Source organism: Pristiophorus japonicus, unplaced genomic scaffold (genome assembly GCF_044704955.1).
Source record: "Pristiophorus japonicus isolate sPriJap1 unplaced genomic scaffold, sPriJap1.hap1 HAP1_SCAFFOLD_233, whole genome shotgun sequence".
Taxonomy (NCBI): Eukaryota; Metazoa; Chordata; class Chondrichthyes; family Pristiophoridae; genus Pristiophorus; species Pristiophorus japonicus.
Genome location: NW_027252047.1, coordinates 264,490 through 270,489, shown reverse-complemented (window position 1 = coordinate 270,489; position 6,000 = coordinate 264,490).

The window sequence follows — 6,000 nt, the reverse complement described above, 5'->3', positions numbered from 1 at the left end:
ATGTATATTGTAAACAGTTGTGGTCCCAGCACTGATCCCTGTGGCACACCACTAACCACTGATTTCCAACCGGAAAAGGACCCATTTATCCTGACTCTCTGCTTTCTGTTCGCCAGCCAATTCTCTATCCATGCTAATACATTTCCTCTGACTCCGCGTACCTTTATCTTCTGCAGTAACCTTTTGTGTGGCACGTTATCGAATGCCTTTTGGAAATCTAAATACACCACATCCATCGGTACACATCTATCCACCATGCTCGTTGTATCCTCAAAGAATTCCAGTAATTACATGGCCACTATGGTCAGATGTTCGACCCCAGTCAATGAACGACACTCAATACAGTTGTACAATGACAGATAGTCCCAGTAATACAGATTCATTCCGGTCAGATATTGCAGTCTGCCCAGTGCCTCTCAGTTCTCACAACTCTATTTTGACAGCGAATCCCAGTAAGAAACAAACTTTAGAGAGCTTTTAGTGCCGAGGGCAGGTGCAAGTATACAAAGTGTTCCAACAACAGCAATAACTGCATCATTTTTGTGTCTGCAGAGTACAGAGTTACGGTTTCTGTTAAAGGAACGGCATAAATGAGCAGTGGGAATTTGGCTAATGTGGACTTCCGATTTATTGAAATTATGTCACTGCCCCTATCATTTAATGTTCATCACTACATTGTCAGATACAGAACAAGGCCAAATATGGATCACACACAGAGGTACACAACGTCAATGACTATAATCATTGACCAGGAAGAGCAGTGACTGCAAGTATCACTTAGAATATTTTATCAATGTTGGAAAATGTCGCAGGCATTGTCATGTATTCAACCAGCATTGTAACCCATGTATAAACTGACCTAAGTTGTACACCGTGAGAACACTGACCACTAGGTGGGAGACACTCCTAACCTGGACCTTCAGGTAGAAAAGGGGAAGCTCCACGCACCTTCATCACTTGAGTGCTATGGAATAAAGGACAGGTCACAGACTGACCTTCTCTCAAGCATAGACCTTGTGTGCATTTATACCGTGAAGTAAGGACGTATCAATGGCGACAAGATAATGGGATTTAAACCACGCGAGCATGGCCACTAGCAGAACAGACGAGAGGTACTGTGTTAAGGAATGGTTGGGACAGAGATTTAACATTGTTAAAGCAGCACACAGTTCTCCAGGCAGACAAGGGCAGTCAGGCATGCCCCAACATGCAGTCGAACCCAGAGGGGGAGTTCGACAGAGACAATGGCAAGCTAAACAGCGATTCACACCATTGCAAGGGACAATGCGGTCAGTAATGGGGCCATCAACACCTGTTAATGGTGCACTCAAGGACAATAACAGGGGCAGTCAGGGACGATCGACTGGCAAGGGACCTTTTGTTTCAAACCGTAACTCATGCTGGAGGCGTGGAGGCATACATTCAGCCGGAGTTTGCAGAGATGAGCAAAATGCCTGCAGAAATTGCAGAAATGGACACTGGTGGAAATCGCTGGAAGCTGAAGTTCAGCGAGTTCCTGTGGAGCATGTATATAGTTCATACACCAGGACACCACCAATATTGATGAAAGTGGTCCTCAATGGCATCCCAGTATCAATGGAGTTAGACACGAGTGCCAGCCAGTCCCTGATGGGTATCAAACAGTTCAAAAAGTAGTGGGCATCCAAGGCCAGGAGGCCAAAATTATCGCTGATTGACGCACAGCTACAGACTTACACCAAGTAGATCATTCCGGTGCAAGGCAGCGCCACGGTAGTCGTGACCCACAAAGATTCAGAGAACAGGTTGCCACTCTGGATTGTCCCATGGGATGGTCCCGCACTACTGGGGAGGAGTTGGCTTGCTGTCATGAACTGGAAATGGGGCGATGTCAATGCAATTTCCTCTGTGGAGCGAGTATCATGCTCACAGGTCCTGGACAAATTTGACTCATTATTTCAACCCGGCATTGGCACTTTCATGGGGGCCAAGGTAGTGATTCACATAAACCCGGACGCCAGACCAGTACACCACAAGGCCAGAGCGGTGCCGTACGTGATGCGGGAAAAGATAGAAGGCGAATTGGACCGCCTCCTGAGGGAAGGCATCATCTCGCCAGTCGAATTCAGTGACTGGGCGAGCCCGATTGTGCCAGTGCTCAATGCGGATGGGTCGGTCAGGATATGTGGCGATTACAAGGCCACCATCAATCGGGTGTCACTCCAAGACCAGTACCCACTACCGAGAGTGGAGGACTTCTTTGCGAAGCTATCCGGTGGCAAACTTTTTTCAAAATTGGACGTGACCTCAGCTTACATGACCCAGGAGCTGGCGAGTGAGTCGAAGAAGCTGACCACCATCACGACACACAAGGGGTTGTTTGAGTACAACAGATGTCCGTTCGGGATTCGCTCGGTCGCCGCGCTCTTCCAACGAAATATGGAAAACCTCCTCAAGTCGATTCCAGGGACGGTGGTTTTTCAGGACGACATCCTCACTAAATATATTCAAAAAGGAGTTAGATGAGGTACTTACTACTAGGGGGATCAAGGGGTATGGCGAGAAAGCAGGAATTGGGTACTGAAGTTGAATGTTCAGCCATGAACTCATTGAATGGCGGTGCAGGCTAGAAGGGCCGAATGGCCTTCTGCTGCGCCTATTTTCTATGTTTCTATGGTTCTATTACGGGTTACGATACTGCAGAACACCTCCACAACCTGGAGGAGGTGCTACGCAGAATGGACCGGGTAGGTCTGCGCCTGAAAACTGCGAAGTGCGTCTTCATAGCTCCAGAGGTAGAATTCCTGGGGATGAGGGTAGCAGCAGACGGGATCAGCCCAACTGCATCCAAGACGGAAGCGATCCAGAGAGCACCCAGACCCCGTAACACGACGGAACTGCGTTCGTTCCTGGGGCTCCTGAATTATTTTGGCAACTTTCTTCCCAAATTGAGCACGCTGCTGGAGCCGCTGCACGTGCTCCTATGCAAAGGTCGTGAATGGGTCTGGGGGGACAGTCAGGAAAGGGCATTTAATAGAGCACGCAATTTGTTATGTTCCAACAATCTGTTAACGCTATATGACCCATGTAAGAAACTTGTGTTAACGTGCGATCTGTCGTCCTATGGTGTCGGGTGTGTTTTGCAGCATGTCAATGCCAAGGGTCAGTTACAGCCGGTAGCTTATGTCTCCAGAAGTCTGTCCCAGGAAGAAAGGGGCTACGGGATGGTAGAAAAGGAGGCGCTCGCATGTGTATATGTGGTAAAGAAAATGCACCAGTACCTGTTTGGCAGGAAATTTGAGCTGGAGACAGATCACAAACCCCTAACGTCCCTTTTGGCCGACAACAAGGCCATAAATGCAAACGCATCGGCCCGCATACAGAGGTGGGCATTCACATTAGCTGCCTATGACTACACAATTCGGCACAGACCGGGCTCTGAAAACTGCGCCGATGCACTGAGCAGGCTCCCACTAGCCACCACTGAGGGGGCTACCGAGCATGGTGCTGAGTTGGTCATGGCTGTTGAAGCTTTCGGAAGCAAAGGCTCACCAGTGACATCCCGTCAGATTAAAGTCTGGACAAATAGAGACCCGCTATTGTCTCTCGTCAAGAAATGTGTCCTGAATGGGGACTGGGCAGCCACGTACAAGGCATGCCCTGAGGAATTTAAACCATTTCACAGGGGCAGGGATGAACTCTCGATTCAAGCCGATTGCCTACTGTGGGGAAACCGCGTAGTCATGCCTCAGATGGGCAGAGAGGTGTTCATCAGAGAACTCCACAATGGGCACCCGGGCATTGTCACGATGAAGGCAATTGCCAGGTCACACGTTTGGTGGCCAGGGATAGACGCAGATCTGGAACTTTGTGTTCGCAGGTGCAACACATGTGCCCAGCTGGGCCATGCGCCCAGGGAAGCCCCCCTTAGCCCCTGGCCAAGCCTTGGTCACGCATCCATGTGCACTACCGCAGGTCATTTCATGGGGAAATTGTTTTTGGTTGTAGTAGACGCCTACTCCAAATGGATCGAGTGTGACATTTTAAATTGAAGCACATCCTCTGCCACGGTAGAAAGTCTACGGGCAATGTTCGCCGCCCACAGTCTAGCGGACATCTTGGTCTGTGACAATGGCCCGTGCTTCACAAGCACTGAATTCCAGGACTTCATGGCAGGCAATGGAATTAACCATGTTAGAACGGCACCGTTCAAGCCGGCCTCAAACAGCCAGGCAGAACGAGCAGTGCAGATAATCAAACAGGGGATGCTCAGATTCCAAGGGGGTTCCCTACAAACCTGCTTATCACACCTCCTGTTGGCTTATAGATCCCGACCACACTCGCTCACAGGGGTTCCACCCGCAGAGCTACTAATGAAAAGGACGCTCAAAACCCGATTATCCCTTATACACCCACCATGAAAGAAATTGTCGAGAGCAGGCGCCAGTCACAATATTACGACCATGACAGGAATGCGACGGCATGATGTATTGATGTAAATGATCCTGTTTTTGTCCTCAACTACGCTGCAGGGCCCAAATGGCTCGCAGGCACTGTGGTTGCCAAAGAGGGAAATAGGTTTCTGGTAGTTAAACTTACCAATGGATAAATCTGCCACAAACATGTGGATCAAACAAAAAGGAGGTTCAGCAACCCCATAGAAGAAGCAGAGGAAGAGAACGATACAGAGTTCACTCCACCACAGGTGACCGAACACCGGAACCAAAGGGAGGAGAGCCCAGTCACTGTGGGCAGTCCGGAAAGGCCTGAGCACTGCAAACAGCAGACACTCAGGCCAGCGCCCAATAACTGGAGCCCCAACTCAGGCGCTCTACAAGGGAGCGTAAACCACCAGAGAGACTCAACCTGTGATCCCAATAAGACTTTGGGGTAGGAGGTGATGTCATGTATTCAACCAGCATTGTAACCCATGTATAAACTGACCTAAGTTGTACACCGTGAGAACACTGACCACTAGGTGGGAGATACTCCTAACCTGGACCTTCAGGTATAAAAGGGTAAGCTCCACCCACCTTCATCACTTGAGTGCGAAGGAATAAAGGACAGGTCACAGACTGACCTTCTCTCAAGCATGGGCCTCGTGTGTATTTATACTGTGTAGTAAGGACGTATCAGGCATTTTCTGTGTTAAGCGATGCTGCCTCTTCATGCTTTAGGCAATCTATCTGAATTAAACTCTGAAATATTACCGGAGCCTTTCAATTAAATCCTGTGGGCTCCCCACTGGGACAGTCAAGATGCAACAGAGTTGAAATTAGTTTCAGTTGTTTGAACAAACACATTACGGCCGCTGATTTGAGTCCCTCATGACATAGAATATGTTTAAATGCAAAATTCCGAAATTGAAGCTAAACGTCCCAAAACTGGAAAATGTTGATCAGACTTATTATATAATGTAATTGGAAACGATGCTCTCTCTCTCCAATGGCCGTGTTCCTTCAAACACAATCAGACGCATTGTATTGATTGTATATTGTTCTGATGAATGTTTTGCACTCTTCTGTGTTAATTCAGTGATTACTTTCCAAATGTTAGCTGATCTCTCGGGTCTGCTCTACTTCACTGCGGTATGCGGCTGCCTACTATAACTCTGGATATGTAATTCTCAATTAAAGTGCAGTGCTCATTTTACTGTCGAACACTCATTTGTTCTAACTTTGAGTCAGCAATGAGTAAGGATCCATTTTTCCACAGCACCTCAAACAAATACAGCATGTCAAATCAATTAATGAAACACCTCGAACTAATAAGATAAGGTGCAATTTTCCCTCATAGTATAAATCTTAAATGTACGGTTTCATTCTGGGTAATCTGCGATATACGCCTTCAAATGCAATGGGAAAACATCGCCAGGGTGCAAAAAAATTTGTTCTGGGCTCTGCATGTTTGTAATGTAGACAAATTTGCTGCTGATACCAAGATATGGTGGGAAAGCAAGTTGTGAGGAGGACGCAAACAATCTGCAAAGCGATATAGATAGTGTCAGTGAGTGAGCAAAAA